This window comes from Salmo trutta, chromosome 5, assembly GCF_901001165.1.
Source record: "Salmo trutta chromosome 5, fSalTru1.1, whole genome shotgun sequence".
NCBI lineage: Eukaryota > Metazoa > Chordata > Actinopteri > Salmoniformes > Salmonidae > Salmo > Salmo trutta.
In genome coordinates, this window is record NC_042961.1 from 67,030,867 (window position 1) to 67,043,773 (window position 12,907).

Sequence of the window (12,907 nt, forward strand, 5' to 3'; positions counted from 1 at the left end):
GGTTTCTTAGAGTAGATCTAGACTATAGGCTATATCAGATGCGTTTCTATAGAGTAGGTCTAGGCTATAGGCTATATCAGATACGTTTCTATAGAGTAGGTCTAGGCTATAGGCTATATCAGATAGGTTTCTTAGAGTAGGTCTAGGCTATAGGCTATATCAGATAGGTTTCTTAGAGTAGGTCTAGGCTATAGGGTATATCAGATACGTTTCTTAGAGTAGGTCTAGGCTATAGGCTATATCAGATAGGTTTCTTAGAGTAGGTCTAGGTTTCTTAGAGTAGGTCTAGGCTATAGGCTATATCAGATACGTTTCTATAGAGTAGGTCTAGGCTATAGTCTATATCAGATACGTTTCTTAGAGTAGGTCTAGGCTATAGGCTATATCAGATACGTTTCTATAGAGTAGGTCTAGACTATAGGGTATATCAGATACGTTTCTATAGAGTAGGTCTAGGCTATAGGCTATATCAGATACGTTTCTATAGAGTAGGTCTAGGCTATAGGCTATATCAGATAGGTTTCTTAGAGTAGGTCTAGGCTATAGGCTATATCAGATACGTTTCTATAGAGTAGGTCTAGGCTATAGGCTATATCAGATAGGTTTCTTAGAGTAGGTCTAGGCTATAGGCTATATCAGATACGTTTCTATAGAGTAGGTCTAGGCTATAGGCTATATCAGATAGGTTTCTTAGAGTAGGTCTAGGCTATAGGCTATATCAGATACGTTTCTATAGAGTAGGTCTAGGCTATAGACTATATCAGATACGTTTCTATAGAGTAGGTCTAGGCTATAGACTGTATCAGATACATTTCTTCTCCTTTCTTTTTGTGTTTTTTAAATTATTATTATTATTTTTATTTCACCTTTATTTAACCAGGTAGGCTAGTTGAGAACAAGTTCTCATTTACAACTGCGACCTGTCCAAGATAAAGCAAAGCAGTTCGACACATTCAACAACACAGTTACACATGGAATAAACAAACATACAGTCAATAATACAGTAGAAAATAAAGAAAACAAAAAGTCTAAACATAGAACATAGACATACAAAAACAGATAAACACCCCCTGTCACACCCTGACCACTCTACCATAGAAAATAACAACTTACTATGGTCAGGACGTGACAGTACCCCCCCCCCCCCCCAAAGGTGCAGACTCCGAATGCAAACACAACAACAACCCCACCCCCAAACAACAATCCCCCCCAAAAAACATAACAAAAACCCCAAAACACAAAGGGAGGGTAGGGTAGGTGAAAAAATGTCTATGGCGGCAGCTCTGGTTCCGGGCGTCGTACCCGCACCGCCCACTGATCCCCTCGCTTCTGTTTGTCCGGAGGAACCAGACCATTGATCATCGTCGGAGGCTTCGGACCGCCAACCGCCGATGAAGACTCTGGGCTAAACGCTGCCGCTGAAGACTCTGGGTTGCAGACCACCGCTGAAGGCTCCGGGTTGCAGACCGTCACTGGAAGCTCCGGGCTGAGTAGGGGCTAGTGCGGGGAGCAGGAACAGGACGCCCCGGACTGGGCAGGCGCACTGGAGGCCTGATGCGTGGAACTGGCATAGGAGGCGCCAGACTCGTAACACGCACCTCAGGGCGAGTGCGAGGAGCAGGAACAGGACGTACTGGGCTATGAGGGCGCACTGGAGGAAGAGTGCGCGGAACAGGCACAGGGTACACTGGGTCTTGGAGACACACTGGAGGTCTGGAGCACACAGCCTGCACAACCCGTCCTGGCTGGATGGTCACTGTAGCCCGGCAATGCTGCGGAGCCCGTATCGACCGCACCGGACTGTGCGTGCGGATGGGCGAGAGTGCGCACTACCCCGTAATGCATTTCTCGCCCCTCTGTCCGCCCGCTTCGCAGTGCCCTTTCTGCCAGCACCATTCTCCGGAATCTCATGTCAAGCTCCTCGCTTGACTCCTTGACTGGCTCCGGTTTGCTCCATGGCTCTCTCCTGTACGCCAGGGAAGTTAGGTCAGGGCTGCCCCCTGACTTAGCCAAACTCCCGGTATGCCCCCCCAAATTTTTGGGGGGGGAGCTGCCTCTTGTCCTTGCCTCTTGGTGGATATTGCACTTCATAGTATCACCGCACTGCCTTCGCTGCCTCAAGTTCCTCTTTCGGGCGCTGGTACTCCCCAGCCTGCCTCCAGGGTCCCTTGCCATCCAGTATTTCCTCCCATGTCCATGACTCCTGCTGCTCCATACCACGCTGCTTGGTCCTTGGTTGGTGGGTGATTCTGTCACGACTGTTCAAAGGAGCGGACCAAGATGCAGCGTTTGTGTTCCACATATTTATTTAACCCGTGAAACTGAATGCAATACATAAATAAACTTACTAAACAAAAACACCAAACCGTGACGCAGGAGGCACAAACACACTCACAAAATAATAATCACCCACAAGGACAGGTGGGACAAACAACAACTTAAATATGTTCTCCAATTAGAGACAACAACAACCAGCTGCCTCTAATTGGAGGTCATGCCAAACAACAACCAACATAGAAATACAAAAACTAGAACTGAACATAGACATACAAAAACAGATAAACACCCCCTGTCACGCCCTGACCACTCTACCATAGAAAATAACAACTTACAATGGTCAGGACGTGACAAGGATGTAGAAGACATCCCCCCAGGAATATATTTCAGGATGTAGAAGACATCCCCCCAGGAATATATTTCAGGATGTAGAAGACATTCCCCCCAGGAACATATTTCAGGATGTAGAAGACATCCCCCCCAGGAATATATTTCAGGATGTAGAAGACATCCCCCCCAGGAATATATTTCAGGATGTAGAAGACATCCCCCCCAGGAATATATTTCAGGATGTAGAAGACATCCCCCCCCAGGAATATATTTCAGGATGTAGAAGACATCCCCACCAGGAATATATTTCAGGATGTAGAAGACATCCCCCTCAGGAATATATTTCAGGATACTAAACGTAAGTCCCATAAGGTTTAGTAGAGACCTGTGAGGAAGAGATCTGTATGTGTGTGCCTAAGAAAATACCGAGATCAATTAGACTGTGTTTGGCCCGACTTGGCTAAAACTCTGAGGAACTTATGATAGGACAGGGAATACTTCTCAAGGTTTCTCTAATCTCTTTGGGAATGGAATGGACAGTGCTGGGTAGTGATAAACAGTGGTGAGAACTCTGGGGAGGGATACAACTCACCTACCGTTCGTGTGTATGTATGTGCGTAGGATATCTACTATTCGTGTGTATGTATGTGCGTAGGATATCTACTATTCGTGTGTATGTATGTGCGTAGGATATCTACTATTCGTGTGTATGTATGTGCGTAGGATATCTACTATTCGTGTGTATGTATGTGCGTAGGATATCTACTATTCGTGTGTATGTATGTGCGTAGGATATCTACTATTCGTGTGTATGTATGTGCGTAGGATATCTACTATTCGTGTGTATGTATGTGCGTAGGATATCTACTATTCGTGTGTATGTATGTGCGTAGGATATCTACTATTCGTGTGTATGTATGTGCGTAGGATATCTACTATTCGTGTGTATGTATGTGCGTAGGATATCTACCATTCGTGTGTATGTATGTGCGTAGGATATCTACCGTTCGTGTGTATGTATGTGCGTAGGATATCTACCGTTCGTGTGTATGTATGTGCGTAGGATATCTACCGTTCGTGTGTATGTATGTGCGTAGGATATCTACCGTTCGTGTGTATGTATGTGCGTAGGATATCTACCGTTCGTGTGTATGTATGTGCGTAGGATATCTACCGTTCGTGTGTATGTATGTGCGTAGGATATCTACCGTTCGTGTGTATGTATGTGCGTAGGATATCTACCGTTCGTGTGTATGTATGTGCGTAGGATATCTACCGTTCGTGTGTATGTATGTGCGTAGGATATCTACCGTTCGTGTGTATGTATGTGCGTAGGATATCTACCGTTCGTGTGTATGTATGTGCGTAGGATATCTACCGTTCGTGTGTATGTATGTGCGTAGGATATCTACCGTTCGTGTGTATGTATGTGCGTAGGATATCTACCGTTCGTGTGTATGTATGTGCGTAGGATATCTACCGTTCGTGTGTATGTATGTGCGTAGGATATCTACCATTCGTGTGTATGTATGTGCGTAGGATATCTACCGTTCGTGTGTATGTATGTGCGTAGGATATCTACCGTTCGTGTGTATGTATGTGCGTAGGATATCTACCGTTCGTGTGTATGTATGTGCGTAGGATATCTACCGTTCGTGTGTATGTATGTGCGTAGGATATCTACCGTTCGTGTGTATGTATGTGCGTAGGATATCTACCGTTCGTGTGTATGTATGTGCGTAGGATATCTACTGTTCGTGTGTATGTATGTGCGTAGGATATCTACCGTTCGTGTGTATGTATGTGCGTAGGATATCTACCGTTCGTGTGTATGTATGTGCGTAGGATATCTACCGTTCGTGTGTATGTATGTGCGTAGGATATCTACCGTTCGTGTGTATGTATGTGCGTAGGATATCTACCGTTCGTGTGTATGTATGTGCGTAGGATATCTACCGTTCGTGTGTATGTATGTGCGTAGGATATCTACCGTTCGTGTGTATGTATGTGCGTAGGATATCTACTATTCGTGTGTATGTATGTGCGTAGGATATCTACTATTCGTGTGTATGTATGTGCGTAGGATATCTACTATTCGTGTGTATGTATGTGCGTAGGATATCTACTATTCGTGTGTATGTATGTGCGTAGGATATCTACTATTCGTGTGTATGTATGTGCGTAGGATATCTACTATTCGTGTGTATGTATGTGCGTAGGATATCTACTATTCGTGTGTATGTATGTGCGTAGGATATCTACTATTCGTGTGTATGTATGTGCGTAGGATATCTACTATTCGTGTGTATGTATGTGCGTAGGATATCTACTATTCGTGTGTATGTATGTGCGTAGGATATCTACTATTCGTGTGTATGTATGTGCGTAGGATATCTACTATTCGTGTGTATGTATGTGCGTAGGATATCTACTATCGTGTGTATGTATGTGCGTAGGATATCTACTATTCGTGTGTATGTATGTGCGTAGGATATCTACTATTCGTGTGTATGTATGTGCGTAGGATATCTACTATTCGTGTGTATGTATGTGCGTAGGATATCTACTATTCGTGTGTATGTATGTGCGTAGGATATCTACTATTCGTGTGTATGTATGTGCGTAGGATATCTACTATTCGTGTGTATGTATGTGCGTAGGATATCTACTATTCGTGTGTATGTATGTGCGTAGGATATCTACTATTCGTGTGTATGTATGTGCGTAGGATATCTACTATTCGTGTGTATGTATGTGCGTAGGATATCTACCTATTCGTGTGTATGTATGTGCGTAGGATATCTACCGTTCGTGTGTATGTATGTGCGTAGGATATCTACGTTCGTGTGTATGTATGTGCGTAGGATATCTACCGTTCGTGTGTATGTATGTGCGTAGGATATCTACCGTTCGTGTGTATGTATGTGCGTAGGATATCTACCGTTCGTGTGTATGTATGTGCGTAGGATATCTACCGTTCGTGTGTATGTATGTGCGTAGGATATCTACCGTTCGTGTGTATGTATGTGCGTAGGATATCTACCGTTCGTGTGTATGTATGTGCGTAGGATATCTACCGTTCGTGTGTATGTATGTGCGTAGGATATCTACCGTTCGTGTGTATGTATGTGCGTAGGATATCTACCGTTCGTGTGTATGTATGTGCGTAGGATATCTACCGTTCGTGTGTATGTATGTGCGTAGGATATCTACCGTTCGTGTGTATGTATGTATGTGCGTAGGATATCTACCGTTCGTGTGTATGTATGTATGTGCGTAGGATATCTACCGTTCGTGTGTATGTATGTGCGTAGGATATCTACCGTTCGTGTGTATGTATGTGCGTAGGATATCTACCGTTCGTGTGTATGTATGTGCGTAGGATATCTACTATTCGTGTGTATGTATGTGTGTAGGATATCTACTATTCGTGTGTATGTATGTGCGTAGGATATCTACTATTCGTGTGTATGTATGTGCGTAGGATATCTACTATTCGTGTGTATGTATGTGCGTAGGATATCTACTATTCGTGTGTATGTATGTGCGTAGGATATCTACTATTCGTGTGTATGTATGTGCGTAGGATATCTACTATTCGTGTGTATGTATGTGCGTAGGATATCTACTATTCGTGTGTATGTATGTGCGTAGGATATCTACTATTCGTGTGTATGTATGTGCGTAGGATATCTACTATTCGTGTGTATGTATGTGTGTAGGATATCTACTATTCGTGTGTATGTATGTGCGTAGGATATCTACAATTCGTGTGTATGTATGTGCGTAGGATATCTACTATTCGTGTGTATGTATGTGCGTAGGATATCTACTATTCGTGTGTATGTATGTGCGTAGGATATCTACTATTCGTGTGTATGTATGTGCGTAGGATATCTACTATTCGTGTGTATGTATGTGCGTAGGATATCTACTATTCGTGTGTATGTATGTGCGTAGGATATCTACTATTCGTGTGTATGTATGTGCGTAGGATATCTACTGTTCGTGTGTATGTATGTGCGTAGGATATCTACTATTCGTGTGTATGTATGTGCGTAGGATATCTACTATTCGTGTGTATGTATGTGTGTAGGATATCTACTATTCGTGTGTATGTATGTGCGTAGGATATCTACTATTCGTGTGTATGTATGTGCGTAGGATATCTACTATTCGTGTGTATGTATGTGCGTAGGATATCTACTATTCGTGTGTATGTATGTGTGTAGGATATCTACATCTATATCTATATCTACTATTCGTGTGTATGTATGTGTGTAAGTAGGGAATGAACTATAAAATGGATGTCTTTGGATTATGAACTTCAGAACCTTCTCTGAATTAAACTGTACGGACCTTTTGCAGAAGCTGAGTCTTTGCCTAATTATTATTATTAACCTCTCTAGGGGAGGTGGGACGAAATCGTCCCACACTAGTCAACAGCCAGTGACAAATCAGAGCGCCAAATTTAAAACCACAAAATGTCATAATTCAAAGTTCTCAAACATAGGACTATTTTACACCATTTTATTAGATACACTTCTCCTGAATCGAACCACATTGTCCGATTTCAAAAAGGCTTTACAGTGAAAGCAAAACATTAGATTATGTTAGGAGAGTACATAGACACAAAAAACCACACAGCCATTTCCAAGCAACTAGCATGCATCACAAATACACAAAACACAGCTAAATGCAGCAATAACCTTTGATGATCTTCATCAGATGACACTCCTGGACATCATGTTATACAATACATGCATGTTTTGTTCAATCAAGTTTATATTTATATAAAAAAACAGCTTTTTACATTAGCATGTGACGTTCAGAACTAGCATACCCACCGAAAACTTCCGGTGAATTTACAAAATTACTCACGATAAACGTTTACAAAATACATAACAATTATTTTAAGAATTATAAATACAGATCTCCTTTATGCAATCGCTATGTCCGATTTTAAAATAGCTTTTCGGCGAAAGTACATTTTGCAATATTCTGAGTACATAGATCGGCCATCACGGCTAGCTAATTTGACACCCACCAAGTTTGGGACAACCTAAACTCAGAATTACTATTAGAAAAATTGTTTTTTTTTTTTTTTTTTTTTTTTTTTTTTCAACTTTCCTACCCCGGAGGTTTTATCTGGACATGGTTCGTCAGGACTTCAAACAGCCGAAGCTAAGTAACATTAACATGATGCCTTCTAATTGCAGTCGTTGTACTCATAATATACAGGAGAACGATCGCCTTACGGCAAGGATAGCTGTGCTGCAAGCCCAGCTTCAGACGCAATCGTTAGGCAAGGGTAATTTCAGTGTAGAAAAGGATGAAACAGCGTCTGTGCCACCAGCAAGTACAGATAGTAACGTTAGTATAAACCCCCTCGCACGGTCCCCGCAGCCGGACATCTTTCTCATGGCTTCTGGAGGGAAACGCTGTAGGAATGCTCAACCGGTGTCGCTTATTCAGCCGACAGAAACTTTCAACCGGTTCTCCCCGTTAAGCGAGTCGGAGTCGGAGGCCGAGACTTCTCTGGTCTCTGCTCCTCCCGTTACGGGGTCTGAGACGCCGACGGCTCCCACCATTAGCTCTGACAAATTGAAAACCCTAGTCATTGGCGACTCCATTACCCGCAGTATTAGACTTAAAACTAATCATCCAGCGATCATACACTGTTTACCAGGGGGCAGGGCTACCGACGTTAAGGCTAATCTAAAGACGGTGCTGGCTAAAGCTAAAACTGGCGAGTGTAGAGAGTATAGAGATATTGTTATCCACGTCGGCACCAACGATGTTAGGATGAAACAGTCAGAGGTCACCAAGCGCAATATAGCTTCAGCGTGTAAATCAGCTAGAAAGATGTGTCGGCATCGAGTAATTGTCTCTGGCCCCCTCCCAGTTAGGGGGAGTGATGAGCTCTACAGCAGAGTCTCACAACTCAATCGCTGGATGAAAACTGTTTTCTGCCCCTCCCAAAAGATAGAATTTGTAGATAACTGGCCCTCTTTCTGGGATTCACCCACAAACAGGACCAAGCCTGGCCTGCTGAGGAGTGACGGACTCCATCCTAGCTGGAGGGGTGCTCTCATCCTATCTACGAACATAGACAGGGCTCTAACTCCTCTAGCTCCACAATGAAATAGGGTGCAGGCCAGGCAACAGGCTGTTAGCCAGCCTGCCAGCTTAGTGGAGTCTGCCACTAGCACAGTTAGCGTAGTCAGCTCAGCTTTCCCCATTGAGACCGTGTCTGTGCCTCGATCTTGGTTGGGCAAAATTAAAAATGGCGGTGTTCGCTTCAGTAATCTTACTAGTATAAAGACCTCCTCCATTCCTGCCATTACTGAAAGAGATTGTGATACTTCACATCTCAAAATTGGGTTACTTAATGTTAGATCCCTCACTTCCAAGGCAGTTATAGTCAATGAACTAATCACTGATCATAATCTTGATGTGATTGGCCTGACTGAAACATGGCTTAAGCCTGATGAATTTACTGTGTTAAATGAGGCCTCACCCCCTGGTTACACTAGTGACCAAACCCCCCGTGCATCCGGCAAAGGCGGAGGTGTTGCTAACATCTACGATAGCAAATTTCAATTTACAAAAAAAAAAACAATGACGTTTTCGTCTTTTGAGCTCCTAGTCATGAAATCTATGCAGCCTACTCAATCACTTTTTATAGCTACTGTTTACAGGCCTCCTGGGCCATATGCAGTGTTCCTTACTGAGTTCCCTGAATTCCTATCGGATCTTGTAGTCATAGCAGATAATATTCTAATTTTTGGTGACTTTAACATTCACATGGAAAAGTCCACAGACCCACTCCAAAAGGCTTTCGGAGCCATCATCGACTCAGTGGGTTTTGTCCAACATGTCTCTGGACCTACTCACTGCCACAGTCATACTCTGGACCTAGTTTTGTCCCATGGAATAAATGTTGTGGATCTTAATGTTTTTCCTCATAATCCTGGATTATCGGACCACCATTTTATTGCGTTTACAATTGCAACAAATAATCTGCTCAGACCCCAACCAAGGAAGATTAAAAGTCGTGCTATAAATTCTCAGACAACCCAAAGATTCCTTGATGCCCTTCCAGACTCCCTCTGCCTACCCAAGGACGTCAGAGGACAAGAATCAGTTAACCACCTAACCGAGGAACTCAATTCAACCTTGCGCAATACCCTAGATGCAGTTGCACCCCTAAAAATTAAAAACATCTGTCATAAGAAACTAGCTCCCTGGTATACAGAAAATACACGAGCTCTGAAGCAAGCTTCCAGAAAATTGGAACGGAAATGGCGCCACACTAAACTGGAAGTCTTCCGACTAGCTTGGAAAGACAGTACCGTGCAGTATCGAAGAGCCCTCACTGCTGCACGATCATCCTATTTTTCCAACTTAATTGAGGAAAATAAGAACAATCCGAAATTTCTTTTTGACACTGTCGCAAAGCTAACTAAAAAGCAGCATTCGCAAATGGAGGATGGCTTTCACTTCAGCAGTAATAAATTTATGAACTTTTTTGAGGAAAAGATCATGATCATTAGAAAGCAAATTACGGACTCCTCTTTAAATCTGGGTATTCCTCCAGGGCTTCATTGTCCAGAGTCTGCACAACTCTGCCAGGACCTTGGCTCAAGGGAGATACTAAAGTGTTTTAGTACTATATCTCTTGACACAATGATGAAAATAATCATGGCCTCCAAACCCTCAAGCTGCATACTGGACCCTATTCCAACTAAACTACTGAAAGAGCTGCTTCCTGTGCTTGGCCCTCCTATGTTGAACATAATAAACGGCTCTCTATCCACCGGATGTGTACCAAGCTCACTAAAAGTGGCAGTAATAAAGCCTCTGTTGAAAAAGCCGAATCTTGACCCAGAAATTATAAAAAACTATCGGCCTATATCGAATCTTCCATTCCTCTCAAAAATTTTAGAAAAAGTTGTTGCGCAGCAACTCACTGCCTTCCTGAAGACAAACAATGTATACGAAACGCTTCAGTCTGGTTTTAGACCCCATCATAGCACTGAGACTGCACTTGTGAAGGTGGTAAATGACCTTTTAATGACGTCAGACCGAGGCTCTGCATCTGTCCTCATGCTCCTAGATCTTAGTGCCGCTTTTGATACCATCGATCACCACATTCTTTTGGAGAGATTGGAAACCCAAATTGGTCTACATGGACAAGTTCTGGCCTGGTTTAGATCTTATCTGTCGGAAAGATATCAGTTTGTCTCTGTGAATGGTTCGTCCTCTGACAAATCAATTGTAAATTTCGGTGTTCCTCAAGGTTCCGTTCTAGGACCACTATTGTTTTCACTATATATTTTACCTCTTGGGGATGTCATTCGAAAGCATAATGTTAAATTTCACTGCTATGCGGACGACACACAGCTGTACATTTCAATGAAACATGGTGAAGCCCCAAAATTGCCCTCGCTAGAAGCCTGTGTTTCAGACATAAGGAAGTGGATGGCTGCAAATTTTCTACTTTTAAACTCGGACAAAACAGAGATGCTTGTCCTAGGTCCCAAGAAACAAAGAGATCTTCTGTTGAATCTGACAATTAATCTGGATGGTTGTACAGTCGTCTCAAATAAAACTGTGAAGGACCTCGGCGTTACTCTGGACCCTGATCTCTCTTTTGAAGAACATATCAAGACTGCTTCAAGGACAGCTTTTTTCCATCTACGTAACATTGCAAAAATCAGAAACTTTCTGTCCAAAAATGACGCAGAAAAATTAATCCATGCTTTTGTTACTTCTAGGCTCGACTACTGCAATGCTCTACTTTCCGGCTACCCGGATAAAGCACTAAACAAACTTCAGTTAGTGCTAAATACGGCTGCTAGAATCCTGACTAGAACCAAAAAATTTGATCATATTACTCCAGTGCTAGCTTCCCTACACTGGCTTCCTGTTAAGGCAAGGGCTGATTTCAAGGTTTTACTGCTAACCTACAAAGCATTACATGGGCTTGCTCCTACCTATCTTTCCGATTTGGTCCTGCCGTACATACCTACACGTACGCTACGGTCACAAGACGCAGGCCTCCTAATTGTCCCTAGAATTTCTAAGCAAACGGCTGGAGGTAGGGCTTTCTCCTATAGAGCTCCATTTTTATGGAATGGTCTGCCTACCCATGTGAGAGACGCAGACTCAGTCTCAACCTTTAAGTCTTTACTGAAGACTTATCTCTTCAGTAGGTCCTATGATTAAGTATAGTCTGGCCCAGGAGTGAGAAGGTGAACGGAAAGGCTGGAGCAACGAACCGCCCTTGCTGTCTCTGCCTTGTCGGTTCCCCTCTTCCCACTGGGATTCTCTGCCTCTAACCCTTTTACAGGGGCTGAGTCACTGACTTACTGGTGTTCTTCCATGCCGTCCATGGGAGGGGTGCGTCACTTGAGTAGGTTGAGCCACTGACGTGGTCTTCCTGTCTGGGTTGGCGCCCCCCCCTTGGGTTGTGCCGTGGCGGACATCTTTGTGGGCTATACTCGGCCTTGTCTTCGGACGGTAAGTTGGTGGTTGTAGATATCCCTCTAGTGGTGTGGGGGCTGTGCTTTGGCAAAGTGGGTGGGGTTATATCCTGCCTGTTTGGCCCTGTCCGGGGGTATCATCGGATGGGGCCACAGTGTCTTCTGATCCCTCCTGTCTCAGCCTCCAGTATTTATGCTGCAGTAGTTTATGTGTCGGGGGGCTAGGGTCAGTCTGTTACATCTGGAGTATTCTCTTGTCTTATCCGGTGTCCTGTGTGAATGTAAATATGCTCTCTCTAATTCTCTCTTTCTTTCTTTCTTTCTTTCTCTCGGAGGACCTGAGCCCTAGGACTACCTGGCATGATGACTCCTTGCTGTCCCCAGTCCACCTGGCCATGCTGCTGCTCCCGTTTCAACTGTTCTGCCTGCGGCTACGGAACCCTGACCTGTTCACCGGACGTGCTTGTTGCACCCTCGACAATTACTATGATTATTATTATTTGACCATGCTGGTCATTTACGAACATTTTAACATCTTGACCATGTTCTGTTATAATATCCACCCGGCACAGCCAGAAGAGGACTGGCCACCCCTCATAGCCTGGTTCCTCTCTAGGTTTCTTCCTAGGTTTTTGGCCTTTCTCAGGAGTTTTTCCTAGGGAGTTTTTCCCAGCCACCGTGCTTCTTTCACATGCATTGCTTGCTGTTTGGGGTTTTAGGCTGGGTTTCTGTACAGCACTTTGAGATTTCAGCTGATGTACGAAGGGCTATATAAATAAATTTGATTTGATTTGATTTGATTTGATTACCTT